Below are 12,948 nucleotides of genomic sequence, written 5' to 3' on the forward strand. Positions count from 1 at the left end.
CAAATGGGTTATTTATCTTCTTCTTATTGGCTTGTAAGAGAATTTTGTATACCACTGACCCTCAACACTTTTCTGGGCTCCTATATTTTACATACAACTTCCTAGATGTTTATTTTCATTTTTATTATTCTAGTGTTCACATTTAAACTTTTAATCCACCTATGTAAGTATCCACTTTGTTTTCTTTCAGATAGAGAGCTACATGTGCTAAAACCATCTTTTCTCCATTGAATTAAAATGCAATCTTTTTCATATAATAAATTTTCATACTTACTGGGACCTTCTTTTTTTTTTTTTTTTTTAAGATTTTATTTATTTGACAGAGAAAGACCGCGAGAGAGGGAACACAAGCAGGGGGGAGTGGGAGAACCTGATGTGGGGCTTGATCCCAGGACCCTGGGATCATGACCTGAGCCGAAGGCAGACGCTTAACCGACTGAGTCACCCAGGTGCCCCTTACTGGGAGCTTCTTAACTACAGAAATACAAAGCACCTTATAGTCAAACTTTAGAAAACCAAAACAAGGGAAAAAATCTTAAAAGCAGAGAGAGAAATGACATAGTATCTATAGGGGAACAATAATTTGAATGTCAGATTTCTCATCAGAAATCAGGGAGGCCAGGAAAATGTGACACAACATTTTTCAAGTACTGAAGGAAAATAACTGTCAACCCCAAATTCCGTATCAGGAAAAATGACCCCTCAAAAATGAAGGGGAAATAAAGATATTCTCAAATGGAGAAAAACTAAAGGAATCTGTCACTAACAGACCTATTCTTAGGAAGTTCTCCAAACAGAAATAAGTGAATAAAGTTTAACTTCAGAAGAGGACGAACAATGGAATGGTTAAAAGCAGTGGTTAATACGGGACTATCCTTATGAATTTCTTAAATCATATTTGATGATTGAACTAAAAGTTATAGCATCATTTGATGTGGTGCTCAATGTATATAGAGGAAACATGACAATTATATATAAAAAGTGGAGAGGGTAAAAGGTCCTAAATGTTAAGTAAGGTTTCTACATTTCACTTGAGGTGGTAAAATATCAATACTAGTAGGCAGTGTGACGTTATGTACATATACTGTTATATCTAGGGCAATCACTAAAAAAATAGTATACTAAGCAATAAACTCAAAAACTCTATAAATAGGTCAAATGGAATTTTTTTTTTAAGAGAGAGCGCGAGCACAAGTGGGGCAGGGAGGGGCAGAGGGAGAGGGGGAGAGAGGATCCCAAGCAGGCTCCAGGATCAGCACTGAGCCCAACGGGGGGGGGGGGGGGGGCGCGTTAATCTCATGACTGAGCGATCATGACCTGAGTTGAAATCAAGAGTTGGATGCTTAACTGAATGAATCACCCAGGTGGCCCCAAATGGAATTCTAAAAAATATTCAAGTAGCCTACAAGGCAAGAAAAGAGAAACAGAAAGATAATAAGAGGAAAAAACCAGAAAACAAATAATAAAATGGCTGAATTAAGTCCTAACATAGCTATAATTACTTTAAATATAAATGGTCTAATTATACAAGTTGAAAGGCAGAGATTGGTATTAAGGATTTAAAAAGAAACATGACCAAATTATATGTTGTCTACAGGAAACTCATTTCAAACATAATGACAGGGGTAGCCTGAAGATAAAAGAATGAAAAAAGATATATTGTGCTAATATTATTTCTTAAAAGCAACACTGGCTATATTACTGTCAGAAAAAGTGGACTTCACAGCAAAGAAAATAATTGGATAGAGGGACATGTCATAATCATAAAAGGATTAATCCACCAAAAAGATATCTGGTATATGCAATGAACAATAGACATTCAAAATACACAAAGCAGACTAATAGAACTGAAAAGGAGAACGAGAAAAATGCACAATTATAGTTGGGAATCTCTCAGCAATGAAAAGAACTACTAGATAGACAATCAATAATATGTGGAAGAATGGAACAACACCATCAACCAACAGGATGTAATTGACACGTAACTGATATCCAACAACAGCAGAACAGGCATTCTTTCCAAGCGCCCATGGAACACTCACCAAGATACACCATATTTTGGGTTATACAACATATGTAAATGTAAAAGAATTAAAATCATATAGCTTATGTCTTCATTATGGAATAAGGCTAGAAATCAATAATAGAAAGACAATAACAAACACAATAGAAAGACAATAGACAATAGAAAGACAAGACAAATCTCCAAATACTCAGAAACTAAAGAACACATGTCTACATAACCCACAGGTCAAAGAGGAAGTTTCAAAGGAAATTTTAAGAATACAGAAAACTCAGTGAAAATGAAAATACAATATATAAAAATATGTGAGATGCAACAAAAGCAATGTTGAGAGGGAAATCTATAGCACTATATGCTAACATTAGAAATGAGAAAGGTCTCAAATCAATAATGAAGAAACTAGAAAAAAAAGAGTAAAATAAACCTAAAGCAAGCAGAGGAAGAAAATGATAAATATCAGAGCAAAAATCAATAAAATTGGAAGTAGAGAAAAATGAATTAAATAAAGAACTAGTTCTTTGAAAAAGACCAATAAAATCAATAAAATTCCACTGAGAAAGATAAAAAGAGAGAAGGCACAAATTACTAATATCAGGAATGAAACAGGTTTAACACTAAAGACTCTACAGAATAATAGTACACTGATAAAGTAAAAACCAGACAGCACACAAAAAAGAAAACTATATACCAATACCTCTTATATCTATATATTAAAATATTAGCAAAAAGAATCCAGCAATGTATAAAAAGTATTACATACCACAATCAAGTGCGACCTCTTCCAGGTATGGTTAACATTCAAAAATTAATCAGTGTAATCCACCATATCAAAATGCTGAAGAAGAAAAAGCATATGATCATATAAATTAACAAATACAAACAATATGACCCAGCAATTGCATTCTTGGGCATTTATCCAAGAGAAATAAAAACATATTCACACAAAAACTTCAAAGGTTCATAGCAGTTGTAATTATAATAGCCCATAACTGGACACAACCCAAATGTCCTTCAAGTGAATGGTTAAACAAACTGGTACAATCATACCACAGAATACTACTCAGCAATAAAAAGAAACAAACTATTGACATACTCACCAACTTGAATGGATCCCAAAGGAATTATGCAAAGTAAAGAAATCTCAAAAACAGTTATATACTGTATGACTGTGTTTATACTACACTCTTGAAATAGGCAAAACTGTAGAGTTAGAGAACAGACTAGTGGTTGCCAGCGGTTAGGGACTGGGGTGGGATGAGATGGTTGGTTATATGAAGCTATATACATGTATACACACACAAATGAGTGCTTGTGAAATGGGGGAATCTCAGTAAATTCTGTGGATATAGTAATGCCAATTTTCTGATTTAAAAATTGTACTACAGTTATACAAGATGCTACCATTGGGGAAGCTTAGTTGAATAGCACATGGAGACCTCCTTGTACAGTTTTTTCCAACTTCCTGTTAATCTATAATTATTTCAAAATAAGAAAATTAAAACTACACATATATTTATTTAATTGCAATTGTTTTAAGTGGAATTAAAGAGAAAAACTGGGAATCTTGCCACGCAGCCCCATGTAAGCTTCAAAACATACAGCTGAAAGTCAACACATAATACAAATGTATGAACAGAACCTTTTTTACAATCTGCTCTAACCATTAAATTTATCTCTATCCCATCTTTCTCCAAATAACATATTGGAGGAAGTAATCATTTTCTATGTTGACTTGATGATCATCTCACCAACTGCACCAAAACCACCTTCTTTTTTGTAGTTCTTTTCATTTGTGAAGTACATTCTCATCCTTCTCATCTGACCTTAACAATGCCTGCAAAATAGGCAGTACAACCGTTGTAATATTATTTGTCCAAGGTTATAGGGCTTTTAAATGGCAAAATCAATTCTATAGTCTTCTGACTCCTATTCCAGTATTTTCCAGTCACATATCACTCTGAAATTTTATGCAGTATTATAGAATCCAAAAACATAGCATAATATTGTAGAAGGTCAGAGAAGGAAGGGCATGATGCATATTATACCAAAATGCTGTGCAACAGTCTCTTGATAAGTGGTCATGAGGCCAGCAATTTTACAACTTTTTTTTTTTTACAACTTTTATATTTAATCTGATTTTGCTATTTTAATGACTGCATACTAATCTCCAGTGAGATTCTTCTCAACCTGTATAACTGGATGAGCTTATATGATGAATATAAAGTCTATCACCCCCACTGCGGAAATATCAAAACTGAAGCACATACTACACTCATGATGAACTTGCAGAATTATCTTTTCTCTTTTCTTGAAAAAGGCAAAAAAAAAAAAATTTTTTTTTTTCATAACTCCTCTGGGGATTTAAGCTACCAACTATTACTTCAAATTGTATTGTAATCACACACAAAATAATTTTTTTAATGCCCCAGAAAGGAGCTTTCAGCTTCTGGACATCAGTGAAAACCAAGAATTTTACAAATTTGTATGACCTGCTCTATTTATATATTAAATATGCTCATTAAAAGTGATATACTAATTTTTCTTTAAAGTATACTTAAAGTAGATTTCAGAATTAAATACATTATAATACTACTACAAATGAGAAAATGCTGAAAAGAGGATGGGCTTTTAGGAAGAAAAAAAGAAAATCACCTATTACAAAGGTCTAAGTTATCAAAATAAATACCAATTTTAGAGGAGCACCTACTGTGTTGCTTTGATTGCCCCCCTATATACCTATGCTGGGAAGAGGGGCCTTAGGTCTATAACCCTTCTTTATCTTTAGATGGAAAAATGGAAAAAAAAAAAATCCAAAAGAGACATTCCTATTTATCGTTTCAGAAAGAAGTTTAAAAAACAAAACAAAACAAAACAAAAACCTTCATGAATAAAGATTCCAGAGATTTTCCTAACTTTTCTGGGTTTCTTTTTGCTTTTTGTTATACCTGTCACTTTCACCATAGGGATTTGCTCTTCGAATGAAAGTGGCTAAGAACTACGGGTCCCGACGTTAGACTATGAACTCTCCAGTGTTGGCATACCAGACCCAAAGCAGGTGTCAGGTTACTACTCCTGTGGGAAGAAATGAATTTGTGAATCAAAGAATACATGTCTCATCCTGCCTTGTGTGGAAAAATAAAAAACTCAAGGGTGAGAGTTTACAGTCAAGGCCTCAGGGTGAAGGGTGATTGTAAAGCAGTGTGAGTACCAGATGCCTGCCGCAAAGATCTTCTAGAGAGCTGTGGGTATGGGTTTGTCATTCCAAAACAGTTGGCGTTTAATGAGTGCTTACTGTGTGTAAAACACTGTTCGAAGTGCTATATGAATTACCTCAATGAATAAAACAATCTTAACAAATGGATACTAATGTATCCCATTTTACAGATGAGAAAAATTAAGGCACAGACGCCTTCCATAAAATACCACCATGCAGGGCAAGTGGTAGAGGCAACTGAAAGCCTCAATGGTTTCCTGAACATGCTGCACTCTAAATTCAAGGGACCAAGCTCCGTTCTGACCTTGGTGCCACAGAAAAATAAACATTTTTTAGTTTAGAGAGGGGAGAGAACCCATGAGCAGGGGGAGGGGCAGAGGGAGAGAGAGACTCTCAAGCAGATTCCGAGCTGAGCTCAGAGCCCCACTCCGGGCTGGATCCCACAACTCTGAGATCATGACCAGAGCTGAAATCAAGAGTGGGCACTCAACCGACTGAGCAACCAAGGCACCCCTATGCCGCAGAAAAATACTTGCGCAACTAAGGCTGACCATCAAGCATGTGGTTAGGGGCGTGTGAAGTTCAAAGATTGGTCCACGAGTCCATTCTCAAGGGTACCTGGTGTAACAAATTTGGGGGAGGAGGCTGATCCTATGGAAAAACCTGAGATCAAACCAAAAGAGCCTTTAATGACCCCGCCGATGGACAAGTGAGGAAACTTGAGATGCACGGAGCGAAGACAGTGACTTGTCCAGGGCTAGTTAGAAGGCTTAGTTGGTACAAAAACTCTGATTTTTGGAGTCCCCGGCCCAGACTTTGGCCCCTTCTAGTCACTCCTCCTGGTAGTTGCCCAATATCCTGGCCCCAACCCCCAAAAGGGTCGTTGTAAGACGCCCGGCCGGCAGGCTAGAGTTAGCAGTACAAATGGCTCGTTACTGCGCCCAGAGGAGCGACTGCTGGGACAGCACCAAAGTGGTTCTGAACCCCGAGCGGTCGCAGCAGGGTTATTCATGCCCCTGCGGGCCGTCTGGCCCAGGGCAGCACGGGCTCTGCGAGGAGCCACACAAAGGAAGGGCTCTAGCTCCCATGTGCCTGCTCGCCAGTCAGCCCTCGCGCAAAATCATCCGCCCCGAACTGCGAGCAATGCCTCACCTGTTCGCCTACAAAGCAACCGGCTCCACCGCACCGCTCCTGCTTTGACGTCACCGGGAGCGGAAGTCCCGCCTACCCTGACGTCACAGCGCAGCGCCGTGCCGCGCTACGGAGAGGCGGTCCGTTTAGACGCGCGACCTGCTCTGGGTTGGAAGGTTTTGAACCTGGCTTGGGGCGTGTGTTCCAGGTCCCGCGAGACCGTTGGGAGGGTGTAGCTGTGCTGGAATTTTCTCTTCCCTTTCATTCGAATGTCTTCCTCCTCTTATTTCAGTCATTCTGATATACTTCTGCTTCCCTTACGCCGTTCTCCGTGCTCATTTTTTCCTACGCCCGTTAATGGTTGCATCTCTTCCTTTCCCTTACCCACATACGCAGGACAGTTGGTTATCAGTTGACCTTGTTTATTAGCAGTAATATGGCCAACCTCTGCTACTCCGCATTTTAGCAAAATGTGGAAAATGTCGATTCATCTCGAACTTAATGCACCTAACCTCTGTGAAGACAAAGGTCACCCTGGTTTTGTGAACTGTTCCATTCTCAGCACCTGCCACATAGTAGGTGATCAGTGTTTAGATGTCCAAAAGTGCAGTAGTGAATGTGAGATCGTTTTGGAGTCGGGGAAAAGCAGATGAGTAGACTGGCAAACCAGTGAAACTTATCCACAGGTAGGAAAGAAACCTTGATCATTTTGTATTCAACATCTCAATGATAGGCACCACTCTCCAACCAGTTGTTGGCATAGACTGGTACCTCTTGTTCATTACCTTTCCACTTTTCAGTTTTACTTCCTTAATACAATAGTTAACATGATGAGTTTAGAAAAAGCCTCTCACGGCCTAGGAGCTTTTTTTTTTTTTTTTTTAATGAATTAACTCATTTTTAATCCTCATAGCAGCCTAATGAGGTCAGTATTAACATGTGACCACAGAGTCTAGAAACAAATACACAAAATAAATGAGTGATTACATTACAATGGCATTACGCGATATGTTCAAGGTATTCTCTCTCATTACTAATGCACAACTCAATGTGTGCATTTCAATGAACATGATTCACTAATGCAGCCCTTCTTTCAATCCTTGCAAGTGCAAGTGCATTTGTGGTGCACTGCTCAAGTGATTTATGACTCTGATTTCCTTAAAGAAGCCTATGCCAGAAAACCTAACCAAGGGAGTTCAATCATTAAAAAAAAAAAAATCTATCTTTCCAGACTGATGGCCACTCTATTATTATCCCCATTTTTATTTGCAAGATAAAATAAGGCACAGAGAAATTAACTTGCCCGAGGTCACTTGGCAGAGCTGGATTCTACAACTCTATATAGTACACCATGCTTGGATGAGTTCCCACCACCTCTGCTATTGTTGAAGCACTTACTCTTCTACACGTGGGTTACTTGCAGCAGCCTCATTGTTTTCTACGTCTTCTCTCCTTGCTGTTTCTGGAATTCCCATGCTCTCTTCAGTAAAGCTTTCATATTTTTGTGCACACTATTCTCTCTGCTGGGGTTCCCTTCCTTATCCCTCCATTCCCCCCTGACTAACTCTAACATATATGCAAGATTCACTTTGGCATGGCATTCCCTGGTGCCCCCAGGTGTGGTGAGGTCCCTCCTTTGTAGTCCTGTATCACATTTGCTTTCTTCTGTGAGGGTGCTTGTTTGTCTCCAGCATCAGACCGTGAGATTCCAGAGGACAAGTACCCCTTCCTTCTTTTATCTTTGTATTCCTTAGGTCTAGAAAAGGGTCTGAGACATGGTGAGCATTCCACAAATCTATGTTTAAGTGATTCCACTCAAGTGGAGTACAGTGCCCTGTGAGGATCTGTTTGGCATGTGTTCCAGGTAAACTGGTATTTCAGAATTTTTGTGTGAGTATCTTTTTTTCCATACTTTTTTCAGGTCTAATTAAGGCAGAGATTGCCCTGAAAATTATGCTCCATACAGTCCTTGAATAAAGACAGTGCTAATGTTCTTGTACATATATTAATTTATTTGAAGGGCTGGATATTTTGAAATCAAATAATCTTTTCTAGTATTATCCTCCATCAATGCTTCTGAAATTTTAGTGTGCATAAGATTCATCCAGAGAATTTATTAAAACTGAGATTCTGCTTTAGTAGGTCTTGGGTGGTCTAGAATTTGCATTTCAAACTCAGATAAAGCTGCTACTATTGCTATTCCTCAGGTCATACTTTTCCTGGCTCTGCATTATATGATGGGCATAGAGACAATGCTTTGTGGGAGGGCGATGGTCTTGACTTATAGTCATTTTTACCTAAGACTATGTATAAGTGTCTTCACTTCTAGCATTCACAACAGAAGTTCCACAAAATATTTTTGTGAAATAGATTTGCACCACAGCATTCATTTATCCATTCTTTCAAAAATATATATATTGAGTGCCTACTATGTGCTGGGTATTGTTTCAGGTGCTAGGGACAAAACAGAAAGGTCTTTGCTTTCTTTTTTTTTTTTTTTTTTTTTTAATTTTTTTATTGTTATGTTAATCCCCATACATTACATCATTAGTTTTAGATATAGTGTTCCATGATTCATTGTTTGTGCATAACACCCAGTGCTCCATGCAGAACGTGCCCTCCTCAATACCCATCACCAGGCTAACCCATCCTCCCAACCCCCTCCCCTCTAGAACCCTCAGTTTGTTTTTCAGAGTCCATCGTCTCTCATGGTTCTTCTCCCCCTCCAATTTCCCCCCCTTCATTCTTCCCCTCCTGCTATATTCTTCTTCTTCTTTTTTTCTTTCTTAACATATATTGCATTATTTGTTTCAGAGGTACAGATCTGAGATTCAACAGTCTTGCACAATTCACAGCGCTTACCAGAACACATACCCTCCCCAGTGTCCATCACCCAGTCACCCCATCCCTCCCACCCCACCCCCCACTCCAGCAACCCTCAGTTTGTTTCCTGAGATTAAGAATTCCTCATATCAGTGAGGTCATATGATACATGTCTTTCTCTGTTTGACTTATTTCGCTCAGCATAATACCCTCCAGTTCCATCCACGTCGTTGCAAATGGCAAGATCTTATTCCTTTTGATGGCTGCATAATATTCCATTGTATATATATACCACATCTTCTTTACCCAATCATCTGTTGATGGACATCTTGGCTCTTTCCACAGTTTGGCTATTGTGGACATTGCTGCTATAAACATCGGGGTGCACGTAGCCTTTCGGGTCCCTACTTTTGTATCTTTGGGGTAAATACCCAGTAGTGCAATTGCTGGATCGTATGGTAGCTCTATTTTCAACTTTTTGAGGAACCTCCATACTGTTTTCCAGAGTGGCTGCACCAGCTTGCATTCCCACCAACAGTGTAGGAGGGTTCCCCTTTCTCCGCATCCCCGCCAACATCTGTCATTTCCTGACTTGTTAATTTTAGCCATTCTGACTGGTGTGAGGTGGTATCTCATTGAGGTTTTGATTTGGATTTCCCTGATGCCGAGCGATATTGAACACTTTTTCATGTGTCTGTTGGCCATTTGGATGTCTTCTTTGGAGAAATGTCTGTTCATGTCTTCTGCCCATTTCTTGATTGGATTCTTTGTTCTTTTGGTGTTGAGTTTGATGAGTTCTTTATAGATTTTGGATACTAGCCCTTTATCTGATATGTCATTTGCAAATATCTTCTCCCATTCTGTCGGTTGTCTTTTGGTTTTGTTGACTGTTTCCTTTGCTTTGCAAAAGCTTTTTATCTTGATGAAGTCCCAATAGTTCATTTTTGCCCTTGCTTCCCTTGCCTTTGGTGATGTTTCTAGGAAGAAGTTGCTGCGGCTGAGGTCGAAGAGGTTGCTGCCTGTGTTCTCCTTTAGGATTTTGATGGACTCCTGTCTCACATTGAGGTCTTTCAACCATTTGGAGTCTATTTTTGTGTGTGGTGTAAGGAAATGGTCCAGTTTCATTCTTCTGCATGTGGCTGTCCAATTTTCCCAACACCATTTGTTGAAGAGACTGTCTTTTTTCCATTGGACATTCTTTCCTGCTTTGTCAAAGATGAGTTGACCATAGAGTTGAGGGTCCATTTCTGGGCTCTCTATTCTGTTCCATTGATCTATGTGTCTGTTTTTGTGCCAGTACCATACTGTCTTGATGATGACAGCTTTGTAGTAGAGCTGGAAGTCTGGAATTGTGATGCCGCCAGCTTTGCTTTTCTTTTTCAACATTCCTCTGGCTATGCGGGGTCTTTTCTGGTTCCATACAAATTTTAGGATTATTTGTTCCATTTCTTTGAAGAAAGTGGATGGTATTTTGATGGGGATTGCATTGAATGTGTAGATTGCTCTAGGTAGGATTGACATCTTCACAATATTTGTTCTTCCAATCCATGAGCATGGAACGTTTTTCCATTTCTTTGTGTCTTCCTCAATTTCTTTCATGAGTATTTTATAGTTTTCTGAGTACAGATCCTTTGCCTCTTTGGTTAGATTTATTCCTAGGTATCTTATGGTTTTGGGTGCAATTGTAAATGGGATTGACTCCTTAATTTCTCTTTCTTCTGTCTTGTTGTTGGTGTATAGGAATGCCACTGACTTCTGTGCATTGATTTTATATCCTGCCACTTTACTGAATTCCTGTATGAGTTCTAGCAGTTTTGGGGTGGAGTCTTTGGGATTTTCCACATAAAGTATCATATCATCTGCAAAGAGTGAGAGTTTGACTTCTTCTTTGCCGATTTGGATGCCTTTGATTTCTTTTTGTTGTCTGATTGCTGTGGCTAGGACTTCCAATACTATGTTGAATAGCAGTGGTGATAGTGGACATCCCTGCCGCGTTCCTGACCTTAGGGGGAAAGCTCTCAGTTTTTCCCCATTGAGAATGATATTCGCTGTAGGTTTTTCATAGATGGCTTTTATGATATTGAGGTATGTACCCTCTATCCCTATACTCTGAAGAGTTTTGATCAAGAAAGGATGCTGTACTTTGTCAAATGCTTTTTCTGCATCTATTGAGAGGATCATATGATTCTTGTTCTTTCTTTTGTTAATGTATTGTATCACGTTGATTGATTTGCGGATGTTGAACCAACCTTGTAGCCCAGGGATAAATCCCACTTGGTCGTGGTGAATAATCCTTTTAATGTACTGTTGGATCCTATTGGCTAGTATTTTGGTGAGAATTTTTGCATCCATGTTCATCAGGGATATTGGTCTGTAATTCTCCTTTTTGATGGGGTCTTTGTCTGGTTTTGGGATCAAGGTAATGCTGGCCTCATAAAATGAGTTTGGAAGTTTTCCTTCCATTTCTATTTTTTGGAACAGTTTCAGAAGGATAGGTATTAATTCTTCTTGAAATGTTTGGTAGAATTCCCCTGGGAAGCCATCTGGCCCTGGGCTTTTGTGTTTTGGGAGATTTTTGATGACTGCTTCAATTTCCTTAGTGGTTATAGGTCTGTTCAGGTTTTCTATTTCTTCCTGGTTCAGTTTTGGTAGTTGATACATCTCTAGGAATGCATCCATTACTTCCAGGTTATCTAATTTGCTGGCATAGAGTTGCTCATAATATGTTCTTATAATTGTTTGTATTTCTTTGGTGTTGGTTGTGATCTCTCCTCTTTCATTCATGATTTTGTTGATTTGGGTCATTTCTCTTTTCTTTTTGATAAGTCTGGCCAGGGGCTTATCAATCTTGTTAATTCTTTCAAAGAACCAGCTCCTAGTTTCGTTGATCTGTTCTACTGTTCTTTTGGTTTCTATTTCATTGATTTCTGCTCTGATCTTTATTATTTCTCTTCTCCTGCTGGGTTTAGGCTTAATTTGCTGTTCTTTCTCCAGCTCCTTTAGGTGTAGGGTTAGGTTGTGTACTTGAGACCTTTCTTGTTTCTTGAGAAAGGCTTGTATTGCTATATACTTTCCTCTTAGGACTGCCTTTGCTGTATCCCAAAGATTTTGAATAGTTGTGTTTTCATTTTCATTGGTTTCCATGAATTTTTTTAATTCTTCTTTAATTTCCTGGTTGACCCATTCATTCTTCAGTAGGATGCTCTTTAGCCTCCATGTATTTGAGTTCTTTCCGACTTTCCTCTTGTGATTGAGTTCTAGTTTCAAAGCATTGTGGTCTGAAAATATGCAGGGGATGATCCCAATCTTCTGGTACCGGTTGAGACCTGATTTATGACCCAGGATGTGATCTATTCTGGAGAATGTTCCATGGGCACTAGAGAAGAATGTGTATTCCGTTGCTTTGGGATGGAATGTTCTGAATATGTCTGTGAAGTCCATTTGGTCCAGTGTGTCATTTAAAGTCTTTATTTCCTTGTTGATCTTTTGCTTAGACGATCTGTCCATTTCAGTGAGGGGGGTGTTAAAGTCCCCCACTATTATTGTATTGTTGTCAATGTGTTTCTTTGCTTTTGTTATTAATTGCCTTATATAATTGGCTGCTCCCATGTTAGGGGCATAGATATTTACAATTGTTAGATCTTCTTGTTGGATAGACCCTTTAAGTATGATATAGTGTCCTTCCTCATCTCTTATTACAGTCTTTGGTTTAAAATCTAATTTGTCTGATATAAGGATTGCCACCCCAGCTTTCTTT

The 12,948-nt window shown here is 38.7% G+C and overlaps 1 protein-coding gene across 2 annotated transcripts in view; it reads right to left on the reverse strand.

Annotated features, from left to right (window-relative positions):
* LDAH (lipid droplet associated hydrolase) overlaps window positions 1-6,452 on the reverse strand; it is a 46,357-nt gene extending 39,905 nt beyond the window's left edge. For both annotated transcript variants that reach the window (XM_032391483.1, XM_032391485.1), the window contains exons 1-4: window positions 6,390-6,452; window positions 4,969-5,095; window positions 3,121-3,857; window positions 2,784-2,858 (exon numbers count right to left, since the gene is read on the reverse strand). The gene's annotated coding sequence lies outside the window, so the exon portion shown is untranslated. The remainder of the gene's footprint in view (window positions 1-2,783; window positions 2,859-3,120; window positions 3,858-4,968; window positions 5,096-6,389) is intronic.
* Window positions 6,453-12,948: the final 6,496 nt, after the last annotated feature.

This window comes from Phoca vitulina, unplaced genomic scaffold (genome assembly GCF_004348235.1).
Source record: "Phoca vitulina isolate PV1807 unplaced genomic scaffold, GSC_HSeal_1.0 scaffold63, whole genome shotgun sequence".
Lineage (NCBI taxonomy): Eukaryota > Metazoa > Chordata > Mammalia > Carnivora > Phocidae > Phoca > Phoca vitulina.